The following is a 26357-nucleotide window of genomic DNA, read 5'->3' as shown; positions in this document are numbered from 1 at the left end:
CTTCAATGCAGGTGCACACTTTGCCCTGAAGGTCAGTGTATGATTGTCATTTTCCCTGTGGACTTTTAGAAAGTGCTACTTGTATTAATCACATTAAATCCATCGCCCAAAGGGCAATAGAACAATCCCGACTTACCTTGAATCCAGGGGGCTGCGGAAAGGGTATTTCCTGGGGCCCCCTTCATGCACTGCTGACAAGTGGTCCACCTCCAAGAGTTGGGGGTGCAGATCCTGTCCCAGGTGGTCATCGGGCACAGTGGAAGACCTGCATGAATGGAAGGTGGTGTCCTGTGTATTGGGCAGTGAGAGCGTGGAACGCGTTTGGCTGCTTAAAGGAGCTCCCTTTTCTGGCTGTAAGAGGACCTTTCCCTCCCTGTCTCTCATAAAGCTGCCTTCCGGTCTGCAATAGATTTTAAGATGGGTCTGCAACCTTTGGCTCTCCAAATGGTTTGAAGCAGTGATAATACAGTACAGTGGTAGACCAGTAAAATGATCATTCCAGCTTTTGCCCACTGGGATAATGGAGTAACATTATAAAACAAAAGGCATCCCAGAAAGAACTCATTCAAACAGACTTGTCTTTTAATTTTGCACAGCGTGTAAATGCTGCATTTTGATTACAAAAAAGTGGACCATCGCCCATATGCCAGTGTTGAGGAGATAAATATTCCCAACATCATTATGGCATTATTTTCTAACAATTAATGACTGAATATTGATATGAATAAAACATGTTTTATCTTTTATACAGTGTGACATGAGGTATAGGAAATGTGAACTTTTCCACATAGAATGGCCACATTGCACATTGAAATCATTGTGCCCATTATTGCAGCAAACGAATTATCAAAACAAATCATCGTTATAATATGCTTCCTGGAGCTGATAGAAGCAGCTCTTAGGTCTATAGTCATTTCATTCTGAGGGTACTTCCTCGACTCCCCTCAGAATCAGCGGCACAGGCACTTCACTGATTACACGCCGTGGTTCCGGCGCGCTAATGCATTCCGATTGCAGACATCACCGCGCAGTACGTACAGTCCACCAGTGTGCAGAACTGTGATAGTTCCCCTCTGAACAGAGCGCTATAAAGCATTAGTGAAAATCTCACCACTTTCTAGGGTGAGCTTAGAAAATCTCACTGTAATGTAAATGGGAGGACCGGAATTGTTTGTGCACCGGCTACTCCCCTTCTTCATTCAGTAAAGACAATCACTGATACAATCCCGTGGCTGTAGGGTCACAATGCTGCTACACTGGGGCGCGAATCGTTGAAATCCCTTTACTGTAAAAATAGGAAAAGGAAAAGATCTCACCCCTGACTTCGTACCCGGCAGATGGTTGTTCAGTGATGACCGGTGAATTTGTTAATTGGAGGTGCACACATCTTTCCCAAGAAAATGTGGATGCGACCAACGATAGCAATGGAGCTCGAACCAACCAATAGGGATTTAGGGGCGTGAGAGGATTCTCCCACTCAAAAAATGATGAGTTACAATGGTGGATTTTACAGCATGCGTTAAGTGAAAAATTGGATCAAAAGCCACACAGTTTACATTTGGTCTTGGAGGGTAACGGGTGAAAGAATCCAATAGCTGCAAGTCACCCAGTGTACAGGTGCATTTTCATGATGACTTTGCCTACATTACATGTCAGTATAAAAATATCGTCATGTTGGCTGTGCCCATACATGTCCATGCAATCTGCGCCAATACATGTCTGTATTATCATATAAGAACATACTCCTGTTAGCTTTGCCAGTAAAAAAAAAAGAAATGCCATGCCGCAGTTGCAAAATATCCAGACTAGCTGCACCAATGCAGGCCAGTCTAGCCACCTAATGACACTCCTCATGTTTGGTTTACCCTTGATAAATAGTACCATGAAAGAGTCCAAAAGCGTAACCAGACTCACGGCAGCAATGCAATCCAGTCTAGCCATGTGTCAACGCTTATCATGCTTGCTTGAGCCTTAATACCCAGTAAAAAATGCACTTCCTCCCTCGCACCACCCAAATCAGTGACCCACTCTGCAGCACTCACGCAACCAACCACACATACATGCAGGGTATATGACTCTTTCACCCATGCACAGTTAACATACACTCTCTCATTCAAACATGCACCAACACCAGACACACTCTTTCATACACACATGCCTCCTTGGATCAACATCTCCCATGCAACATGAACAGGAAGCAGAGCACATCCCCAATTGGCAAGGCAAGGCTGGGAAAGCAAAATGCACCTGTCCTTGCCCATTGGACATTCACGCTGTAGTATGAACTGTCAAAGGGAAACACAATTGTGAAGTCAAGCTGGCCCAGGAGCACTCCAGTGCTTATTTTCACTAGGCTGGTTTGGCGGCTTATCCAAAATGGGTGGGTCGATGTGCTCTCCCATATTATGGAGAAGCCAACCTGTGATTGTTCCACAATTCAAAACAGAAGAGTCCGTTTAGGTATGGCAAGAGGGCTATTTATCACTCCCAGAAGCCATGCAACAAAGATAAAATACAACAGCCTTTTGTGGATTGCAGTTTTTTTAAAAATGCTTTTACCCCAGGAGTAGCCAACCCTCATTGCATATTTACATCAGCAACAGGGCACTTAAAGTGTCCTAAAAGACAAAATAATGCATCACGACTGGGAGGATAACTCACAGGGTAAGCACACACTTCAGACTTGGGGACAGCCTGCACTTTGCAAGTTTGAATAACCGCATGTCAAAAAAATGAGTAGCATTATATTGGGTAATAACACCTTTTATCACAGCGGTTAGAAACAGTAAGAGTCTGGCATGTAGCACACATAAAAGTATGATTTTATTACCAATTTGTGCTTTAAAGTGTAATTTATTAAAATCTCTGGCAAAGGATGTTGAATACGGCCTGGTAGAGAAGGCGTTCTTTGGACTTTGCTGTGCAATGTATGACCTATGTATTTCGTTTGCTGCACCACCCTATACTGGCTACACATTTCACATGCTGTTTTCATTGGTAGTTGGGGCGTATAAAGTGCCGAAATAGAGACGCATTCCCCGGATCTAGAGTCCAGTAAACACTTCTGTCCTGGCAGAATCCTGCAACTGTGCACCCTGTGCTGTTAGCATGGTATTTACTGAACACACGCCCATTGCCAGGTCACCTACAACACTGCATCCATGATGAGCAGCTGGCCCAGGGTTCAGAGACTAATTCTAAGCTCAGAATAACACTCCAGTTTGTCATTTTTCTGGTTTTGCACTGAACCAATGAGTGAGTGATGGGGAGTTGCTATGGTCTGCGGCATGTCACGAAAGAGGTGCGAATGTAGTGTGGTTAGATATAAGAGGTGCATAACACGCAGAATGCTGCTTGAAATAATAATTGTAAGCATGTGAATGAATTATGCATTTTCTTTAACTGTGTTTCTTTATGTCTTAATAGTGCAGTTGTAAAACTGAGCAGACCTTTATGGACTCACATTACTTTGCATGCTGGTAATTGTGGGCTTGCTCATTTCAGCCCTAATCCTTTTGTTGCAATCCCCCCCCCCCCGGAGATTAATTTCATCAGCATTCTTGTTCCATTTCCAGCACTGTGTGTATGTGCTTCAGAGGGCACAAAGGGTGCCCATTGATAAGGTCACCGTCACTGCGGCCTTAACCCTCACTCATCTTTAACTGCTCTTTGGGAGAAGAGATGAGTAGTGGGTGACATTCTTACTCAGCTCCACAGTGCTATTAAACCAGCAATGATCTCAATAATAAAGGCGAAACAGGGCCAACATGAAAGATAAACTTGCTTTGCATCTCTTGGTAGCGTAGGCTCAGAGCACGCTGTACTCTACAGAAGGAGTGGGAGCTGGCAAAGAAACATTCAAACAATAATAGTACTGTGATATCAAAATAAAGGAAATGTCCAATCAAGGTTCTATGAAAAAAGGAGACTACTCAAACTAAAAATGCAAACACACTTAGCAAAAGCACTAATAACCCGCCACTGTAAAGGAAGGCACATAAAATGCAGAATTGTCTGAAAGTGGCACCGTGGGTTTGAAGACCGGGATAGACAGGCAATAGTTTCTGCAGCAGTGTTCAAGTTTAAAGTCCATGCCTTTTAGAAATGTAAAGAATGGGGTGTTAAATGCCACTAGGGCCCTTAAACCTAGGCCAGGGGGACAGAGCCATTAAGAGATACCTTTCAGTCTTGTTCTTTGGGCTCAACAGCATTGATCCGGGATTCTGGTTGCTTTCTAATGCGGCTATTCACTATTGATTTGGTGATTTGACTGTTGTTCAACAGGTGGCAAGATCACTTAGCACAAAGGTTGGTACAGGTAGGCAATGTCAGGGCTGGCATAGCTCACAAGCTGTTTGAGGTGAGAATTAGAAACCAGAGATGTTACTTTTTCCCTGGTTTGCTGTAAGACCCAGTCCAGGATCTCAAAGGATAAGAAGAGTCTTTATTGCTCAGAGAGCGCTTGCCAGGATGTTTTTCCAACAGGCAGGGTTCTGGTTACCAGTGTCTCAGCTGGCAGGCAGACATTGTTACAGCAACATGAAACTCCAGACAGTCCTCTACGATGGGTGAGGGGAGGGTCTTGCGCCCTCCTTGGAGTGTTTATCTCCACTATGTGACAAAGTCTCCTGCTGGGCCTCAGATGTGTTTATTGGTGTGAACCTAAAGCCCTCTCGCTCACCTCTGCAGCACCCCATCCTCACTGCAGCAGCAGTTACATTGCTCACTTAATTGCCATGGCTCCAGCCCAGGTCACTCAGGGTGTTTTCATAGAGCAGGAAGGGAAGGACCACAACTACCATAAATCCCTTGGGTTTCCTCAATGTAAACCTGGACAGGATCAGAAAAATCAAAATCACAGGGATGGGAAGACTGAGGAGCAGAATGTGTTAACCCAAAGAGGTGCTCTCTTAGATCTAGGGAAAATTGGGGCAACCCACACCTCTTGCTGCTAAGTGTGGGCGGCAAAATCACAGCCTCTCTCTCCCTATCCAAGAGCCTCTAACATTCAGTGTGTCCTACTGAAAGCAGTAAATAACCAAACAACTAGGAAATACATATTGAACATATTCAAGACCCTGCCAAGCCCCAGAGGGAGGATTTGTGGTCAGGGGTACCCATAAAATAAAGATACAAACCAGGATTCGCACAGTCTGCAGCATGCAGACAGGGAGACTTCTGGCACGGCAGTGAAAGCCAAGATGGGCATCCCACCTCTTATAGACACTGTCCTAGTGAGACCCAACTCAAACCAAGCCCAGGAAGCAAGAACAACCAGCCAATTAGAACAAAGCCCTCCCCTCCATTTGCAACTGCAGGTTGTTACTCTAGCTGACAGGTCAGGGGAGAGATTATGACTGAATAAAAAGAGAAGCTCTGATCACAGTCAGTCTCTAAGTACTTGGAGCAGCAGAAGGACATTGTTAGAGGACAGCATGAAAGCCTGGACTGGATCCCAGATCAGCAGACTGGAGGATCAGTGGGAAGAGTGCAGGTGCTAGGGAGGAAGACGAGGAAAAGACGTCTCGTTAGCAGAGCAGTATATCCTTGGAAAGTGAGCAGGGCACTGTATCTCAAGAAAGTGAGCAGGACACTATACCCTTTTTAGGTGAGCAGTAGACCATATCTGGTTGGAGGGGTGGCATTGAAGTAGGGCAGTGGAGAGCTAAAGGCAGAATGTGGGGAGTCATCAGACGACGTGGTACTAGGTTTGTTGGAGGAGTTGGGAAGATCCAGATAAGAGGTGCAGGAGTTGTTGGAGAATGTTAGACCTTTAAAGGAGAAAGGTGGAAGCTTGTTGAAAGAGGTAGAAGGGTGCAAGGAGGGGCCACAGGAGATGTCAGCCACATCAAGATCGAGGTTAAGACTTTGTTAAAAGGACAGCTAGGAAAACACGAGTCAGCAGGTGGAGTTAAGGAGTTGGAGACTGAGGGGACATTAAGAGTCTCTGGGTAGGAAAGATACCTGGAGAGGAGGTGGGAATCAAGGAGGTGACTGGACAGAGAAAGGAGGGTGGGAGTAGGTCAATTGGGGGTTGTTGCAAGAGAGTAGAAGAGTAAGTAGAGAATTAGAAAGTGGAAGAGGTATTTGGAGAGGATGACAGAACATGCCAGTTGGAGAGGAGGTGGTTGAAAGGTTGTAGAAGGCAGGGTGGAAGGAAGTTGGAAGGTAGATAAGACAGAGAGCTGAAAACTAGAGTGTGCGACAAAGGAGTATGAAGGAGAACACGGAGATAAGTAAGATAGTGCAAGGGAATAAAAGGGAATAAAAGGGTTAGGAGGAGAGTGGAAAAGATCATAGAGGAGAAGGGGATGTTTGGAAATGTGTGGGAAATGTGTGGGCAAGGAGGAGGACAGAGGTGGAACAAGAGGTACCCAAGAGAAGAGGGGACCTCGAGTGGCCAGGGTGTGATTAGGAGAGAGGGCTTGATCTGGAAGGGTGGATTGCAAAGTGGGAGGAGGTACGAGAGTGAAGCATGATGGTGATGATGTTAGGTCTGACTTAGTTGATAGGGATGGGCCTGCAGACCACTCCCTCCTCCCTACTGGAGCAGAAGCCTCACTCTTCAAGAGGCCACCCCTACTGGTGAAAGGTCAGAAAGGACCGGCCAGCCCCACCAAAAGAAAGACTGGGATTTGGCATCCGGGCCCTACCCTGGAAGCGGGTAGTGTCCCCACCGATCTGTGTTTAGTAGAGAAAGCCTGCAGCAGGGTATTCAGAACCTCGCCAAAAAAGCCTTCAGCTAGGCGGACTTTGTTTAGTGTGACAATTACTGGGTGGAGAGCCTGCAGCTGAAAGAGCTTCACCCAGGATAGGCCCAACTGGAGAGCTAATGCGTTATTCTTTTTGGTGATTTAACCCTGAATGTAAGGGATTTATGTTTTCTTTTCTTCAACGAAACCCCTGAAATACATTTCTCACGTCCCACATTTCTGTTATCTCCAATGTCCACCGTGGCGACCTCCATGGCAGAGGACTTTGGGCAGAGTATAACCCAATAAAGGTCTAAGACAAACCTTCTTCTCTGATTTCCAAAAAAGAATTCAACTTAAGGAGGGGGCTCACCCCCTTATTTCCTCAATTTGCCATGCTGGATTGGTCTATTTCAAGCCTCCTGTTACGGACCAATTCTGGCTGCTGTGACAAGAGTCTTTTCCTGGGCATGTCAGTCCCAGAGATCTTTGTCTGCAGAAAGTGGAGAGGGAGCACAGACATTGTGAGTGGCCTAAGAAATTCCAAGATGGTGGAGCTACTCTCACTCCTCCCTCTACCCTGCCTGCTTTGCATCAAGAAAACTGCAGTAATGACCCCCCCCCCCGGTATGATTTCTTCATTGTCCTGTCATGGCTTACTTTTCAAGCTCTGGTTCCCAGCTAACCCCCTCGGGTATATCCTGACTGCTGGGGAAGGTGCCAGCTTTTTTAGAGAAAAGAACGTTAACTAAGTTCTAAAGCTGGTCCCTTTAGGTGAAACTCAGTGCCAGGTGGCTGGTACAAAAATGGCGCTGACAGTTGAATGAGTCACAAGGCGGACAGCAATGACATCGAAAGGGCTTTGTCCAGTATTACTGCATATTCCCATACATCACCATATCAAGCCAGATGTGGCTTATATTTATTTATTAATCTAAGAGCTACCAGCCTTGGAGATGTAGAATTGTATGAAAACTGCTTGTTTGCTTTCACGTTTTTATGCAAAATGTGGAATAACTTGGGTTTTATACACACCAGTGATATATCCTATGGAGGACGTCTTCGTGAATTAGGCATGAAAGGTTCATCCATTCTTGTAGTAGCTTTGGCAAGAAAAAACAGGTTTACCTTTTTTTAGTGAACAGATTGGCTCAGGCACTTTCTAAAAGTGAAGAACCATTTCTGCTAACATGCTGCTAGCATGCCAATTACTGATGCCCATCAGCAAGAATACAGGGGGTGTCGTATGTGTGGATGTTGCTAAGCTCCATCATACAAACAATGGACGGCAGTCCCATCTGGTACCAACTCGCCAACACCAGCTTGTAAAAGACAGAGCGCTGTCTGAAAGTAGGACTGTTTAGCTGATCTGACTTCCATGGCAGAATCACTTTACTAGAACTCCTTACATAAAAAAAAAACCTGGGTGTTCCCCCTAGCAGATGGAAATCTGTCACCATGGGCTACACCTACAATATTTCTAAAATATGTTTTCGTGCCCCTTACGTGGGTTCTGCACAGAGGTTATCCTCGGGTAGCAATATGGTTTAGAGCTGGGTAGCAGCCAATGGCTGTCCTTGTCTCTTAGATAGATCTTTGTGCAGCAAACCAGGCCAGCGTAGCAGGGAGGAGGATATTAAGCCAAGAAACCTTTTTCAAAAATGCAGGAAAAAGATTCAGAAAGACTGCTCTGTGACCACACAGAGCAGTCTTTCTAAATCAAAGTGTCAGCTGACAGGCATACCAGGACCCGGAAGCGGCTGCGAGGGAGAACGGGTGAGTGGATATGTGCGTGTGTGTTTGTGTGTGTGTGTTGGGTGGTCGTGTTTGTGTTGGTGTGCGTTTTAGGTGGGGGGTGTTGGGAGGGGAGGGCGGTGGCCGGGGCTGAGGGACTAAGGTTTCAGGGGGTGAAACCCCACAATTTGGAGTAAATCCGGGAAAAGGGGTTGGGGGCAAAAAAAGTAATTATTTTTGTGGGGCGCCTAAAATCGGCCGAAACAAATCATCTTTTGGTTAGGCGACCTACAAAAATCAAAATAATGACATAGAAGCGGGAGGAGATGTGGGGCTTGGGCTGAATGCAGTCTGAAACAAAGGAGGACTCTGCCCCTTGGGCCCATTCAATAACACTAGCTACACAAACCTATATTGTGTATGCAAAGATCACACTGCAGTTACCTTTTAGGAGTCTATTTAACTGCTTATAATTTGACTCAGATTATTTTCTTCGCTTAGTCTCATATAAACCTTTGTGGGGATACATTTCCTATGTAGTTAAAGAGTCCTGATTTGAACTAGGTGTGAAAAATCACCGGAGATTACAGCTAGTTTCTAGGACACCCACTCCCACCATACTCCCAGACCCAGCAGTATATCTCGGTGCACATTGGACCACAAACAGACACTCTACAGCTTCCCTCCCCAAGTTAACTTATCGAGATGTGGAAAAGATGTGTTTTGCCAACCCCTGAGCACCCCTGTGCTATTCTGGCAATGCAAGGATTCAAAGAGGCTAGTGTCTGTGAAAGGTCAGCTGGGCTGGGACAGGATCAGCCACATCCAGGCTCCGGGAATGTAGCCCACCCAGCCTAAGACCTAATGATGAGAGAGATTATACCGATTGTTAGCAGTTCAGGAAAGGGAAGAAGTAAAACTGTGGATGATACAGGATAACCACAAGAAACGGCAAACATGGCTGAAATATATCTTGCATCCTGAGCCTTGATTAGGGAAGGAAGGGGTTATTATTGCCTATCCAGTAGCTCTTGTATGCATGTGTCTAGAGGTGATAAGCATAATTGATTTAGTTATTATTTAATATAGTGCATACATATTTTCAATCAGCAGCAAAACATTTTACTATCAGTGTTTTACTTAATGCATTATTGTATGTGGGGCCATGTTCAGGCAGCATTATACAAACCAGAATATGACGGGGAGGAGTGTCATTGCATGTAATTGGGACAATACTATAAGGCACTCTGTACAGTAATTCATTACTTAGATATTTACTTTACAACTATTCACAGTTTTAGGTAAAGGGAGAAAAGTCACTTGCTCAGAACCAGACATTTTTTTCTCCAAGTTCTAAAGCGAGGATTGAAACCCAGATTCTAGAGTCAGGAGCATGGCACAAGGCGCCCACATCCCCTCCATCCTTTCCAAACACATAGCTCAGTGAGGTAAAGCAGCTGATGCATGCGGTGTGCGACCGGAAGATCACAGGTGTCACTTCCTGCAGATGCCGACTCAGCCTTTCATCCTTCCAAGTTAATAAAGCATGACCATCACTGAGTTGGGAATGAAGATGCTGTGAAATTGCAAAGATGCGGCATAGAAAATAATGATTGAGTGATATGTGCGCTGCTGTATAATGGAGTAGGATAACTGGATGAGGGATGAAGACCGGGGGAGATCACATTTAGACCGAGGAGCTCTGGCATTCCACGGGACATCAGACTGCCCACGGTCCCTTTGACTTTCAGAGGCCACAGCACCTGCGAGCATGTGTTGAATGTGAATGGATTTCATACCGCGCACAAAAGCCACTTGCGCGGTCTCTCTGCGCTCTGGTGGTTCTATGAAAATAAGAAGGGGGGTAAGGTTAGTGGGAGGAGCGGGAGAAAGAGCAAGGGTGCTGTGATGTGCTGTTTATTTTAATTGTATGTATTTATTGGTCATTTGTTAGGCGCTTATACAATTAGCAAAACTGTTTCAGGGAAGGTAGACAATGAATTACAACTATGATAAGTAATTGAATTAATAGTAAAACAAATAGTGAGACTAACAGGGAGGGGATACAAACCTACTATGCCTTGTGAGTGTTGAGAATGTGCAAGTGCAGGGGCAAGGGATAGGTGCGGTGGTGTTAGCAACCTCCCGTGGGAAGGGTGAGCCAAGTAAGTGCAGTAAACGGACAGTGGCTGGGATGAGAGATGTGGAAGGGTCAGGTCCCCAAGGATATATAAGGGCCCTGCACCTCAGTCACGCTACTGTAAAATTAGCAAGGCAGAAAGGAGGAGAAGGAAGGGTAAAGAGAAAAGACTTGAGGCCTTTCTGGAACTTAAGGAGGTCCTGCTCAAGACGCAGAGGGACTGGGAGGCTGTTGCAGAGGAGGGAGCCCGTGAGGAAAGTGATCGACCACCAGCTCTCTGTTTAGCTTCACACGCAGGGAGCTGGTGCCCGAGGAACGCAGAAGGGGAGTATTTAGTCAGGAAGCGTTGAAGATGGAGTGGTCCCCGGCCCCAGATAGCCTTGTGGATGATACAGAGGGATTTGAATTTAATCCATGCTGAGACCTGGAGCCAGTGAAGGCTTTGTAGGGCAGGAGAGATGCGGTCCCTGTGCTTGAGGCCAAGGATAAGTCTTTCTGCCCTATCTGGGTAAGCTGGAGGGGTCGCAGGGTGGATGCAGGAAGATTAAGGCGGAGTCTAGCCTGGAGAGAACCAGAGTATGGGTAACATTGAGTCTCTGGGGCAAGGTGAGGAAGGGTAGAGTTCCTTTGAGAAGGAAGATCTGAAAGTGGGATTTCTTGACAATGTCCTGAATATGAGGGATGAAGGAAAGGGAGGGGCCGACGATGACTCAGATTCCTGGCTTCAGAGGACGGGGGTGGCATGGAGGAAGGCCAGAGTGAAGGGAAGAAGTAGGGTGCAAGGGACCCAATATGGAGAATCTGTTTTGCTGGCATTGAAGAAGAGGTCATTAACAGTGCACCAGGGCTGGATGGAGGTGAGTCAGTCATGGATGAAAGAAGGTGCAAGGGCGTCAGTAGGAAGTTTGGAGAAGAGTTGTGTGTCATCAGCGTAGCACTGGAAGTTTGGGAAGAAGGAGGAAATGAGGTGTGCCAGCAGAGAAAGGTATATGTTAAAAAGCCAGGGCGAGAGAATGGATTCCTGGGGGATGCCACAGGTGGAGGAGGAAGTAGAGGAGAGAGGGCTCAGAATGATGTTGGGAGGAACGGTCAGTAAGGAAGGAAGTGAGCCAGTCCAGTGCCCGATCCGAAATACCAAGGGTATCATGGCGCCTTTTTATGAGGATGGAATGGTTCACTGTGTCACATGCTGAAGAGAGATTAAGGAGGATGAGGACAGCAGGGGAGTTGGAATCAAGGGATGTGAGCAGTTCTTCATGGGTGTTCAGAAAAGCAGTTTCCATTCCTCTGGATACTCAGAATCCAGACTGGTGTTCGTGTAGACCAGTAACAAATTCGAAATGAGAGTTGGCAGTTTCAGTTCAGATGTGCCGTTCACTGAACATGGGTGCGTGATTCGGGAGGTGGGCGTTGTTTTGTGGTGTTGTGCAGGTCATTTGTGCTATGCCTTGTTGAGGTGTGTGAGGTTTGCTTGCAGAGGAGTTATGGTTGTTATAATGCAGTGTGTGAGAGGTTTATGTGGAGGGTTGGTTGTTAGAAACAGTTAGGTTGTTAGTGGCCATGTCTGATCTTCTTTAACATTTCCCTTTTACTAGTTGCACCTTCCCTTCTTCTGTATTCCCTTTCTAGTTGTATCAGTAAAGTCGCCTCTGGGGTGATGGTTCCTGCTCTACATTGCTACTCCATCGGTTGCCTGAACTTTGATTGCAGGCCCAATTTCTCACTAGGTGCCTGTTCCTAGCCCGCAGGGTGATCAGTGGGGGCTGGGAATTCTTTCACTGGTTTTCCTTGGGGGTTAGGTTCTAGTAGGGGCATAGTTGGTGCTTAGTTCAGTTCCCTCTTGCTGCCCTTACTCGCAGCTTGCCTGGCGGTGAACCTCCTTTTCCCATTTCCATTCTTGGGTTTTTCTTTAGCCTACTTTCTTTTGCTCCAGTGTTTCTAGCCTATCACCCTCTCTTTTCCAGGTGATCTATGTTGGGCTGGGGATGTGGGGTGGTGGGGTGGGGTGCTTCTCTTTCCGGTCCTAACCAGCATTCTCGTTTTTCCTGGTTACTTCTCCTTTTTCCTGTGCATAGTTGTTCGGGAGGTGCGGACGTCGTTCAGTCAGCTCTGTTGTGTTCCGCGTTGAAGAGCCAGGTTTTCAGCAGTTTCTAGAATTTTCGATGGTCCACCATTGTTCTACTATCCCTCAGAATAGATTTGCGGCTAAGCAGGAGAATGCTGACCCACCCAGTTATTTCATCCGGTACCGTTTTGGGTTCAAAACAGATGTTGCAGGATCTCAAGGTTCTGGCTGGTTTGTAGATGGAGAATTTCTTTTGGATAAAGTCTGCTCCCTGGCCATGTACTGCTCTGTGCGTTATGCACAAGGTTTTGAAAGAGATCCTCTTTTTGACCGGGAGCCAGTGTAGCATCCTGAGCGCTGGTGTGATGTGATCTCTTCTGCTGAGTTTGAGCAGTATTCTAGCTGCCGCGTTTAGTATTTGTGGTAGTTTCCTCATTAGGTATTCCGGCATCCCTAGGTATATGCTGTTAGCATAATCAATCCTTGATATACTGAAGGATATGATGGTCATTGGTTTGTGTGTGAAGAAGAAGAATGGTAGGATCTGTTTTATCATTTGTAGGAGGAAGAAGCATTTCTGGATTATTGTATTCGCTTGGGGTTCAAGTATTAGCTCATTGTCCATGAGGATTCCAAGTTTTTTTACAGCTTTGGATGGCGTTGGTTGGTTTCCCCGTTCTATTGGCCATGGTATGTGCTTGTCATTTCCTCTGTCCTCTGGTGTAATCATGATTTCAGTTTTGTCTGGGCTGATTTTGAGTTTGTTAGTGTTCATTGATTGGTATGCTTCTGAATTTGAATATGATGTGTGTCCTCTGCATAGTTGTAGCATGTTAGTCCGTGTCTTTTGATGAGGTTGATTAGCGTTGTCATGAAGATGTAGAAAAGAAGCGTGAATATTGACAAGCCTTGTGGTACTCCAGATGAGGAATCCTGGGGCGTGGATTTGAAAGGCTATTAGCCAGATGGTTTTTGTCCTTTCCACGAGGAACGATTGGATCCAGTGCTGTGTCGGTGTGCCCAATTTCTTCCATTCTTTTTATTATGATGTTGTGATTGACTGTGTTGAAGGCAGCTGAGAGATTGAATAATATCAGTGCTGATTTGGTGTTGGAGGCTGCGTTCGTCTTTACGTCATTCCAAATGGAGACTAGTGCTATTTCAATTCCTCCCAGGGGTCTGAATCCTACTTGCTCCTGTTCCAGTAGTTGGCTACTTTCAACATGCTCCAGTAGTTGCTCGTAGACATTGGTCTCTAGTATTTTTGCTGGGTAAGGGATGTTAGAGATTAGTTTATAGTTTTGAGAGGTCTTCCACATGGCACGGTGTGTCCTTGAGTAAAGGTTCAATGTAGCCCGTTTAGAAAGCTCTTGGTACTTTACCTGTTGAAAGGGATTGATTGAAGAGGTTTAGATAGTATTCTGATGGTGTGTCCTGTGCAAGGATCGATATATAGTTGTCAAGAGGGCAGGGGTCCATCGGAGAACCTGCCTTGTTGCTCTTTTTCACCAAACTTAGTTTTTCTCTCAACATCTGTTGGAAGCAGTGCATTTTGTTAGCTAGTCCCAGCGTTGATTTGATATGATATGATAAGTCATTTATAGCGCGCCTGTACACAAGGGTTGGTGGCAGCTGGTGGGTTGTCTGGTCAACTGGTCTGCTTTGTATGATTCGGTATATGCTGGTGATGTTGTTCTTAAAAAGGTCTACAATATCATTGCATAATTTTGGGAGGGTGTTGCTGAGTTGTTGTAGCCCGGTGGGTTTCTCATCATTTATGATGTTGAATAGTTCTTTTTGGGTGTTGGTGGTTTTTTCGATCCGCTCATTATAGTAATGATTTTTTGCTTTTAGAATTTCAGATTTGTATGCTTGGATTTGTGGTAGGTATTTTACTTCTTTTTTCTTGCTCGTGTTTGTTCTAGTTTTCTGTTAATTCTTTTCATCACTTTTAGGTGGGTTGTGTACCATTTTGCCAAAGCTTTCTTTTTTGATGTTTTTTCCAGGCAAATGGCATTTATTGTTTCTGAAATCCATTTCTGGGTTAGGTTTGCTTTTTGTCTTTATCTGTTGCATCCAATGATGTGATCTCTGGCTTTGTGATTTCTAGTCGCTCCTTTAATTTGCTGTTCTTGATGGTTCTCCAGTTTCTTTTCCAAATAGGTGGGTACTTTTTAAAAAAAAAAAAAGTTTAGGTGACTTTGATGGTATTTGGATCACGAAAGGCCATCATGAGGTGGTCGCTACAAAGTATTTAGATGGGTGGTGACATAGTGATCAGGTTTTTATTGGCGAATATTGTGTCCAGGGTGTGCCCTGATGTGTTTGTCGCTCATTTCACCGTCTGTCGGGGATTCATGGTCTCGAGTTGCTTGATCAATGTTTTCTGTGCTTTGGGGTTCTCATCCTCGAACCATATTTTGATGTCTCTGAGAATGATCAGATGTTCATGCTGCATGAGTAGATTTGTGACTGTTTCTAAGAAGGTGTCTGTGAATGATGCGTCGTATGTGTCACTTTCCTTTTTACTCAACCGAACAGGCCACATCGTCCACAGATCTCTGTGCTGGTTTGGCCCCCATCTATCTTTGATATCGGGCGTTCGCAGCCCTTTAAGCTGTTTATCATTTCACCACCAAGTATCTCCTTGCCATTCAGTCGGGATGGCAGCACCGAAACCTTCACACACTGGCCCTCTAGCAGCATTCCTATTGGTGACGGAACCCCCCCTGAAAAAGATTACGCAAAGGCAGAATGGCACTGGATTGGATGCATTCAGTTTTCCCCCATCTTTCTGACATGGTAAAAAATTCCTTTTCTGAAATGCTTTCAAGGATGGTTGCATTATACAAAAGAAGTAATCAGCATTTATAGTATTGTGTGCCGGAAGGAGTTTTGCGAAATTGGGTTGTGGCGTGCCTGACGATGGATGAGCAATATGGAAAGCCGAATATTCAATGCGTTCACTGGCAGCACTGCCTTAACTACTGGCAGCAAGCACTGTATCATTCACTGCCCACTGCTCCATTTGCTGCTAAACCTGCTATATCCACTCTTCCCACCGAAGCTGTAATTCCTCGTCGCCTCTTGCAGCACATTGATTGTTCACTGCCTGTAAGCCTGCCTGCCCCATGTATTGCTCACCCTGCGACAGTCACTGCCAAGCCTGCACCACTCACTCATCCGCCTGCTCTGCTCATTGCCCTGTACCCCACCAGCTATCTAGTGAGAGGTCCACCCTGCCCCGCTCTCTTCCCACTTTCCTATTCACCCTTCCTCATTCTCACTGCCCAGTCCTTGTACCGCATTGCCTCATGTCACTTTTCCTCACTCACTGACCGCCCGCTTGATTTACTGATCACCCTTCGTAACTGAGTCTTATTCACAAGTGAAAATGAGTGAACCTGGTCCCCAGGCCGCTACTGCAAATCTGGTATCCCAGAAACACCACTGACCCGGGAGACCCCCGCCAGTAGGCCCCAGTCACACCCATGAATAGACCCCAGTGCTCTGGGGTTACCCTGGTGTTTTGGAATGCCCCCCTCGTCGTAGGTGTGAGAGCCACTGAAAGGTGGAAAGGCTGCGCCGAGTCAGCATTTCTGGGGCCTGAGGGCTAGTGAAGCAGCAGGAAGAAGATGAAACTGATCACCAGGGATTGTGGTGACCCCAGGGAACAGAGCAATCAAGAGTTCTAGTTGCTGGCATGGAACACAGGTGCCAAGGACTAAGAGACGTGCATCACCCTCCACCAGACATCCACTCACATATTCCCTGCTCTCCTTGATCTGTTATATCAGCAGCCAGGGCAGGGAGAATCTCTGAGGGAGTTGCACTGAGCTGGCATCACCGGGCGAAGAGGAGAAGGAGTGCAAGTGAGGGCTCAAAACAAAGCTAAAACTGAGCCGATAGCGCAGCGAGAAGTCAAGAAAGTACTACAAGGCACCGAACACACTGCAGAGAACATCCACCAACACCCTCTCTTTGTGCAGCCTCCTGTGCCTCCTGTGCCTCCCGTGCCTGCATGTGAGCACCGAATAAGCACCATGAACAAGCCCAGAGCAAGGACAGGAGCATCTGTGTCGAGTTGTCTGAGGGGACAGAGGGATGGCTGTTATTACTTAGAATTTGCATATAGCGGGTCGTCCGAATGTTTTTCTAAATATTTTAGTCACCTATTTTCTTAATTAAACATTAATTGAATACTGGACACCAGCAAAAAGGCGCGTGTCTATAGAATCATGAATGTACTTTAATGTGCAGATTGAATTTACAGTATTTTCAAATCAAATCTCAAGCATCGTTCATGTTATATAGACACAGTGGTGTGCCCCAGCCGTTATACAAATAAAATAGTGTGCCCCAGCCGACACGTGTTTCCACCTATCTGGTCCTTATTAACTTCATCACAAAGTTCATCAACAATGATACGTGAACATAGGTTCTGTCTCATCAATAATCCCATTTCATGGTTGTAGGTGAATAAAAAAAAGTATGGATAGAAACATATTGAGAGGGAATAGACCTACGTGAATGGAGTGTGTGGCACTTTAACTTTTGCTAGTGAAAGGGGCACAAATGCAGCCCTGAAAGTGTTCCCTAATTGCTCATTGGAGAAAAACTATTTTTGCCCAATGCCCCTTAGGAATTTTTTTTTGTCACATAAAGATTTCTTCAATAAAGCCCACTGCAAATTAAGTCTAGATGCAATATTTGCAGATGTTGTTCAAAGCAGCCATTGTTCTCAAATTTCCCCAATTCCCCCTACATTGCTTGGCCAGAGGTCTGCAACTGTTGGCTCTCCAGATGTTCTGGACTGCAACTCCCATCAGCCTTACCCAGCACAGTCAATAAGTTTATTTATATAGCGCCTTAATCCAAAGCACTTTACAGAGCACATATTTACATACAATATCACCCAACCGAAATTGGTATTCATGTATCGACCTCAAAAGGATGAAAGGCTGAGTTGGCCTTGCTAGGATTAAAACCTGCGACTTGCAGATCACGCTCAGATCGCAGCAGCAAGCGCTCAACCTGCTGAGAGATCATGGAGTCAAAGGTTACAGACCCCTATACTACAGGTTTTAACCAGTTTACTAGGCATATGCCACACGCACTGCACGGGGAAAGAACCTAGCATTCCTAAATTCTAACAGATTTCAAGAATTTGCTAGTCCAGAAGGTAATGATTGACTTAGTAGGCCGAGTCACCAGTTAGAACATGAGCAAAAGATCCTAGGGCAACTAATTAGCCTACCTTTAATGATCTCAGTGCCTAAAATGTGCCTCATGGGATCTTGCATGGGTGGCACACAATCGAAAATGTTTGGATGTCCTAAAACATTTATAGGATCATGATGTTGCCATCTCACAGGAGAACTGGGCACAGGAAGCGTTATACTTTGTCATACTACAATAACACAACTGGCTTTAGTCATCAAAGGTACACTGGTGGCCATGTGATGTTTATCTAAATTAGCAGAAATGGCACGTGTGAAAGTTCTCTCTGTGCCAGAACCATCCATTGCAATAATTCCTAGCCTGTCATTAGTACCTGGGCAACCATTTACACAGATACTTATTTATTATGCAAGCTGGGGGTCAAAAACACCCCAACAGTAAGTGAGCGCAGAGAGCTTTTGAGGTTATTAGCACTCGAGGCGGAATATTTGTTGAGGAAGTCTAATTCGCACATGTGATTGCTTTTAATATCAAAACAGAAGGCAACCTTGGAAATGTGATCTGGTAAATCACAGGGATTTGGAAATGAGAATCCCTGAGATCACCATGCTGGACAAGAAATCAAATGGATCAGGGCTGTGCTTATTGGCCCTTTCCTATGAAATTGTAGTAAACCGCAAAACTAAATCGGGTCGCTGCCCATGGCCTCTGTAGCAGGGAGATGCCTAGAGACTACTCTCATGAATGCGCGAACAATGCGGCGGAATCACTATTACATCTCAAGTTTTCTTGCTTGCTTTATGGATCATTAGGGGAACATTGTTATGGTCATAAGTGCAGGCCTTCAGCATTATCATTCTTGATCTCCATTCAAGATCTGCACATTGCGTGCTCCATTTGCAGGTGCTCCTCATTAACTCCTGCTCTGATGGGAAGGAGACCTCACAGCTTTAGTGCCTCTTCTGGGAATCCATGGTGAGTCCAAAAGGCATGCTGTTATTGGTTTGTTTCTGGAAGATCCGCGACATCTATAATTAATCCTACATCTTATTTCTGCAAGTTTTATAACTTACGAAGGGACTTAGCGCTTGAAACTTTTTTTATTGGAAGGTACATTTCTTTCCATTAATCCTTTCTCTTGTTTCCTTATGATGGTTTGTCATTAACTATGTGTATTCTGATTTGATTAATTAGATGAATTAGATATGCTGATTAACCTTGTTTTTACCAGATTGATGATGATGGTGAGGATAGGGAATTTATAGAGCGCTCCTACGCGGAAAGGCGATTGTTTGTGATGACTGGAGTGTATATGTCTTCATGATTTATTATTGACCTTTTACATGGAAACTGGATTTATAATTGCATTTGTAAAGGTTGTTGGGCAAACGCGTGTTTTTATGGAATTCATCAGCTCTGCAAAAAGGGAGCTCAGGGGAGATGGGTATGCATGTGCTCCGGGGCACGCCCCCCCCCCCCCGATAACCAATCTCTTGCATCCTTAATACTGTTTCCATGCCTCTGCCCTAAAATCTGGGCAGCGCCACTCGGATCCCCGGCTACTACTACTACTACACTAGTGACATACAATTGAGGGCCCTAAACCCGGGGTTACATAATAATATACAAGCCAATGGTTTTAGCTTTCGAACAGGCACAGTATAATAATTATGCTCAGTTACTGGCACCTTTTGGCAGCTATGTCCTACATCCAAGCACTTGCATGATGTCCAGGGATGACTTCAAATGTCCAGGTACACAAACCATTACCATGCATTTCCCTGAAATGACCAGATACACGCAACATCCGTGTATGTGTGTGGGTATGCACTGTGTTGATGTGTGTGGGGGAGCAGTGTGTGTGTGTGTATGTGGGCAGCATGTGTGTGTATGGGCAGTGTGTGTGTGTGTGGCGACAGTGTTAATATGTGTGGGAATGTGTGTGAGTGTCAGTGTGAGTGTGTGCAGGCTGTGTGAATAGTACAAGGGAGTACCGTTTCCTTCAATGTAAACTTTTGACAGCTGGCCCGCCCCTATTTCCGGTATTAGCCTTCCCCTTTCCCCTCACCCCACCCCTTTGAAATCAACTTCATATCAAGTTGAAATAAATTTGACATCAAATTGATAAAAACCCCAACATTGAAAATTGCCCCAACATTTTTGATACAATTTTTATATAAAATGTATACACATTTGAGTTTATGGTATGTTGATGGGTACCTCTAAATCACCCATCTGCCATAGTCAGTGCATACATCACGCACAAAGGTCCTGTGGGAGTTGGAGCTTTAACCACAAATATGTTGACACTGGGGTGCAACCATGGGTTGTGGCAACAGTGGGCAGAGAGCTGCTAGAACATATTCGGGCCTTGGCACGTATTTCTTTTACAAATGCAGTACTGGTTGTGTGGCAGTGGGAGAGGCAGTGTGTGGGGTCAGTATGTCTGGGACAGTGTGTGGGGGAGCAGTGTGTGTGTTGGGCAATGTGTGTTGCATGGGCAGTGTTTGTGTTAGTGGGCAGTGAGCGCAATGTGTGTGTGGATGACAGTGTGTGTGGAGATCAGTGTGTGTGGGGTCAGTGTGTATGTGGGCATGGGGGAGTACATTTAAGGGCAGCGGGTGGAAGTGCGTGTGATTAAAGTGGAAGTAGATGTTGGGGCAGATAGTGTGTGTGTGTGTGCGGGGGCAATATGTGTTTGGGGTAGTTTTCATTGTGTAAGTGGGCAATGGATGTGGGGGCAGTGTGAGACAGTATGGGTGGCAATGTGAGTCTGGTCTGTGTGGGGGAATTGTGTGTGGGAGGCAGTGTGGGCGGGCAGTGTGTGGGGCCAGTGCATGTCTGAGATCAGGGTGGAGAAACATTGTGTAGATGTTTTGGAGCTGTGTATGGGGTTTAAAAGGTCAGTATTTAGAGGGCACTGTTGGTGTGTGGGGGGGCTGTGTCAGTGTGGGGGTAGTGTTTCTGTGAGTGGGCAGTGTGTTTGGGGCTAGGGTTAATGTGTGTGAGCAGTGGTTGTATGTGTGGCCAGTGCTTGTGTTTGTGTGTGTGGAAAGCATGTGTGGGCAGTGTCTGTGGGTAATGTGTGGTGGGGCAGTGCACATGTGCAGACTGTGTGTGGAGAGTGGCAGTGTGTTTGGAGAGCAGTGCTTGTGGGTCATTGTTAAAGGTGGCATTGTGTGCCAGTGCGTGTGTGCGCATGTTTGTGTGTGTGCACGCGTATGTGTGGGAGCAGTGTGTTAGCAGCTCAAGGCTCCCTATATCTAAATGATCTACACAGCCCCTCGATGTGTTTTAAAAAGATTTCTTTCAGTTTAGGAAAAGAGTGATCAGCACCACAGAGCAGAAGAAAATAGACTAAACAAAAAACAGGACTTGGCCTGACAGTGCAGGCTTCTAGGTATAGGTGGTGATATGCAGGGACCTCACAGAGGGGGCCAAGGATTGACTCCCGTTGAGGTCATACTTCCGTTTCCTGTTTCCCCTAATGTAGATCACAGGCTTGCGGATGGGCATGTGAGACATGCAGCGGATTGACACCAAGGTCAAATAGTCTGCAATCGGTGTGGTTTGGGTGGAGAGTGGCAGGGAGGAAGAGGGATGCCACATAGGCCTTCACATTGCCATGGCCGTTGAGTGGAAAGACAAATAACCAAACAACGTTTGCAGGCTGTGTGTCTCTCCTCACATTCCGTCTTCCCAAATCTCCTATCCCCATGTCAATAATTTCGGCCACCTAATAGCTCAAGCCTAAAAAGCCCTTAGCGCATTTACTTAACCCTATCCTTGACGTAAAAACCCGATTTTCCCTCTAGAGCTTCATCCTGAAGCTCTGAACAGCCCCCTCTCAAAACTCCTCGCATAGCCACACACCAGACAACCCTGTATGAAGGGTATGACACCCTTTCCTCATTCAACCTTTGCACACATGGCTGGGCATACGGATGGCCGGTGTGAAAGGATCCCCAGCAGTGGTGTTCTGGGTAGGCTCCCCCTGGAAACCAACCTCAACATAAAATCTGGTGCCAACTGTGGATTAAATGAACCTCCAAAAGCTGGAAACGGACAAAGTTATACCTCACTCCAGTGTCCGTGAAGTCATAAATTGAAAGAATCCACAAGGTTTTCGGGTTCAAAGTGGAGGCCAAGCTGGAAGAAGCATCCATCACCACATGCGGCTTACACAGATCCTACAAACAAGAGACACGTGATTGTCAAAATGGCCGCTATCTGCAGTGCTGAACCGGAGGCAAGGGATGGCACCTGGCACAGAGACGCAGTGTGAGACCCAGTTGCATGTGACAGCAAGTGGGCACTCGGACTCTAGTCGACCACATGAGCGGGCCTTGCCCAAGGAGCAATCGTACTCAAAATCATGAGATGTAGGTGGTTCACTTGATCTGGCGATGTCGACAGCGGAGAGCAAACCTGGTTAAAGGGAATTATCAGAGCCCTAGAGTAAAGAAGAGTTGATGAGCACCCTGACAAAGGCTCTAATGGGGTTCAGGCACCATATGGACGTTAGTTAGAATGCAGCTGTGTCTCCAGGTGGACAGACTCTCGTGGCCATAGGTCAACACAATCCAGGGTGTCAAAAACATACACTTCAGAAGCTCCTGTGTTTAATCTCCCACACAAACAATGGACTGAAGGCCTACATTCAGAGATACATGGCGGGAAGGAGCTATGTGTACCAGTACCTAGTGCATCCATCCCAAAAACAAACCGGTGCCTGGTTCATCCATCTCCCTGCCCCTCTTCCCGCTGCCAGTCACTGATCAGAATTGAATACATCCTAAGATCCTCAATGAACATCTGGCGCAACAGCACTAAGACCTAAGTAACAGTAACATCATTGGGTATACCTGATGTGCAGGTAAGAAGACCTCGTTCAGAGCTTCCTTAAAAAAACACTGAACGCTGGGGACAGAAAGATGACACAGCTGGGATGGAATGGAGGTGCACAATTTACCAACAACACCCTAACTTAAATGACAGCACATTGCCATGTAAATGCAAGCCAGTAGGGCCACAGACACCTATAACAGGACAAGTAGCCAGACATATTGTTTCACATGTATCCATCAACAAGCTGGACTTCAAAATCAATGCAAGATGGTCAAAGACATACTGAACTGGCCAAACCAAATAAACAAAATAGAACAACTAAACAGCACAAGCAAGGGAGTACGAATTTTGCAGAAGTCGAGACCAATAAAACACCTAAGAAAAATTGAGTAGGCACTGCCACTGTCAGGGCCATCTCCAACAAGGGTTGGAAATGGAAGGAAAAGTTGAAATCCTGGAAAGAAAAGACAAATTGTAGACCCACGTGAAAGGAAAAAATGAAAAAAACTGACGCATACAATACGGCTAAAGAGTGCTCTGAGTAACTCATGGTATCAAAAGGAGAGTCACAAACAAGAGATGCAAGTTCAACAGCTTTATTTATAACTTTACAAGGGGTTGGAGACATCCTAACTGGCACTAAGTCTAAATGGGAGTAAACTCGGCCTAAAAGTAAAACAGTCCTAGTCAGTACAGTCAAAACAAAAGGTTCTACACTCAATGCCTGCCCTAATTCTTATACAGAAAGGTGCAAGGGAAATGTACACAAAATGAAAAGGACAGTGTTCCCAACAAATGGAAATCAACAAGGGGGGATCCTGGGAGTCCCTGTGAAAGACATTAGTCCTGGTTACAAGAGACTTACCCAGACTTACCGGGTTACAAGAGTGGACCCCTTGCTCACTATTCTTAGAGAGGCACAGCTACACCCTACTGATGAGGTTCAACCAGACCGAAACACATGTCTGGGGATGCTGTTGGTACTCTTGTTCAGAGGAGAATTGCCTAGCATTTCGGTGCTGGACTGCCCCAGGGCAAGACAAAGACGGATATGTTTAGGATATTTCTCCTCTGTGAAAGATAGTGAGCTAAAAACTCTGGGTAAGGCTCTTGTAACCAGGACTCATGTTTGGCAGAGAGTGTCCCAGGACCCCCCTTGTTATTCCCAACAAAAGGATCAGGATTGCAAGGGGTTTGAAGCAATGATTAATCCCTTCTCCATGATTTCACCTTGGGACAATGGGATTCAAGGGCATAGGGACTTAGGCAGCACAGTTTTCCCCAGTGAGGCACACTCTGGCTTACTGGGACGGGTCAACAGAATGTTCAGGCTTCTTTCATAAAAAAATGTTAGTTTTTGCTTTCCAAAAAGAAAGGTTTCAAATGTTTTCCACAAATAGACTTCTTCGTCTTGAAACAAGACCTTATAAGTAGGGGTGTACCGAAATTTGGCTTTGAGTAAGTATTCTGCCGAATTCTGGCTGAAAATTAGGTATTCGGCTTCGGTAGTATACCTAATGCAATACTTACTCGAAGCCAAAGTTCCCATTCTTGTTTTTATTTAATCAACGAAATTATATTAAATCAAAACAAGAACAGGAATTGAGAAATCCCGGGAACCCCTTCCGAGCACTGCTGCAGTGTTAGCTTCAGAGCCACTCCATCACATCATGTGAACAGCATTCTGCCAAATGCTTACAGGGTGCCCCTGTAAAACATGTTCTCCGTGCCCTTTTCACCACCAGCACATCAGAATTAATGTATGCCTACCTGAAGGCTCGGCCAAAAATAAAATCAAAATGCCTTAACAAATAATAAAAGCCTGCGATTCAGTTGCGTCTGCAGAGCAGACTGTTGTGTCCTCCAGCAGATGATGACCGCGGGTTATAAAAGTAAAAGCAGGGGGTTTGGGGGGGTCGTAGAGGGCTCGAGCTGGCGCCTCCTTGTGAATCGTCTAGCGCCAGAGTGGGCCTGGCTTGCCTTTTGTCATCAATAGAGGATCTGGCAGGCCTCCCTTCTCAAGCCGCACCCTCCCTGCTGAGAACAAAACAAGCCGCAGGAATTCCTAGATTGCTCCCCGATGCCTCCAGCTCCAAGGCAAAAGGAGTGTCAGCAGGGCTAGCAGGTGGCATGCCACATGGTGAAGGGAAAGGACACCAGACATTCAGCAGTGCCAGCAGAAGCCACGCTGTTCAGGAATGGGCCACTCACTAGGCAGCAATGTCATCACATGTTGAGGGCTCTGCATACGTAGGACATTAAGAAAGTCTGAAATTAATTGGTGATAGAAGTTTCAGGACATAGGAGCAGGTGCGTCAATGCATCGCTGCCACCGAGGGATATGCTGTGTAGCAGCAGCGGGCAGCTGCATAGACACACTTGCAGTCGGAGGTGACATGATGCGCTGTTTAGGGCAGGGGCATGGCCACAGATCCGAGGTTTCAGGTGAGACACTATGCTGGACAGGGGGCATGCCAACACAACTGTGCTATCTGAGGTAAAGAGCTGTCATCGTCCGCAGGTGGCTGGGGGCATCTATGCCCTGTAGGGTGCAGCAGGGCACATTATACAGGGTAGGCCTGGCACATACCTCCTGCTGGCAGCATTACCCCTTCAATGATGAGGACAGCACCTGCAGCCAACAAGCAATGTTGTCTGAATTGCCTAGTTTGTTACCATGGCATCCATAAGTGGGGAAACATTTTACCGCCTTGCATTTATTCAAGTGTGTGTTTTCACTCAGTGTGCTTGGTGGCTGTGTGTTGGCATTTTCATCTCTATAGTACCTTGTAGTGTGTCGGGAGCATCCTGGATTGTTTGCTGTAAGGATTTGTTTTCTGTTTGTGGGTGGTACTTAGCAGTGCCTGGTCAGAGATTTTTACATTCTAATAGCTTTTAAAGTTTTGTTGTTTAAAATACTTACATGGTTTAACTCTCGCACAGTTCTACGATTTAAGTGCCTGTGTAAGTAAGAAGACAAATAGCCACTGTTAGCACATGACTGTTTCAGTGTGAGCTGCAGCAGGTGTGACTGATGTGCTGAGGACTCACAAGATCTCCACCTTGGTTTCACTTCAGGAGTTTCTGCTGTGTGTTCAAGTGCGGTGTGCCTTGGTTGCCTCTGCTGGCAATTAAACCACAAGGGTCTCAGATGTCCAAGCCTGAAAGAACATGTCTTCTAGTTTGCATTGTGGTAAATACTCTAAATCGCTGCTGTCACTCAGAGGTTTGAACTGTAGTCCTTTACGCATGGCATTAAATTTAATGAGAAATTTGAGGTTTCCCATAGACATATGCTAGCTGAAACATATTTGCTCTGTGGATGCACATATCAGCAGCTTAGCTGTGCTGGTGCCAGTTGCTCTTGAATGACATTGCTGGGGTTCATTAAACTGAGCTGTAAGCTCAGTGCCATCATCAACGGCTTGTGCTAGGACATTTAGCGTACCGCCACTGCGGGCCTTGATGAGAGCAAACACATGCAGGGAATCCAGCTAGAGGCACGCTGGCCACAGAGCAGCTCCTTCTTTTCTTCAGAGCCTGTGTCCGACTGCCCACTAGGTTTACACGCCCGCCCCAACCTACGATCACCTGGCGGGAGGAGGGTAGTGGGGGGAGGGGCGGCTGGAAATATAGCACCAGTGGCAACATCTCAATCGTACATAGCGCTTAATGCCAAATGCCCACACTTCCGAGC

The 26357-nt window shown here is 46.0% G+C and overlaps 1 protein-coding gene across 1 annotated transcript in view; it reads left to right on the top strand.

Annotated features, from left to right (window-relative positions):
* The window catches only part of NIPAL2 (NIPA like domain containing 2), a 690092-nt gene that overhangs the window by 277983 nt on the left and 385752 nt on the right, over positions 1-26357 (top strand). The gene's annotated exons all lie outside the window — the stretch shown is intronic.

Source organism: Ambystoma mexicanum, chromosome 5q (genome assembly GCF_040938575.1).
Source record: "Ambystoma mexicanum isolate Mex_15411 chromosome 5q, UKY_AmexF1_1, whole genome shotgun sequence".
Classification (NCBI taxonomy): domain Eukaryota; kingdom Metazoa; phylum Chordata; class Amphibia; order Caudata; family Ambystomatidae; genus Ambystoma; species Ambystoma mexicanum.
The sequence above is the reverse complement of the archived record's forward strand: the minus strand, read 5'-3'. Positions and strand labels throughout refer to the sequence as shown.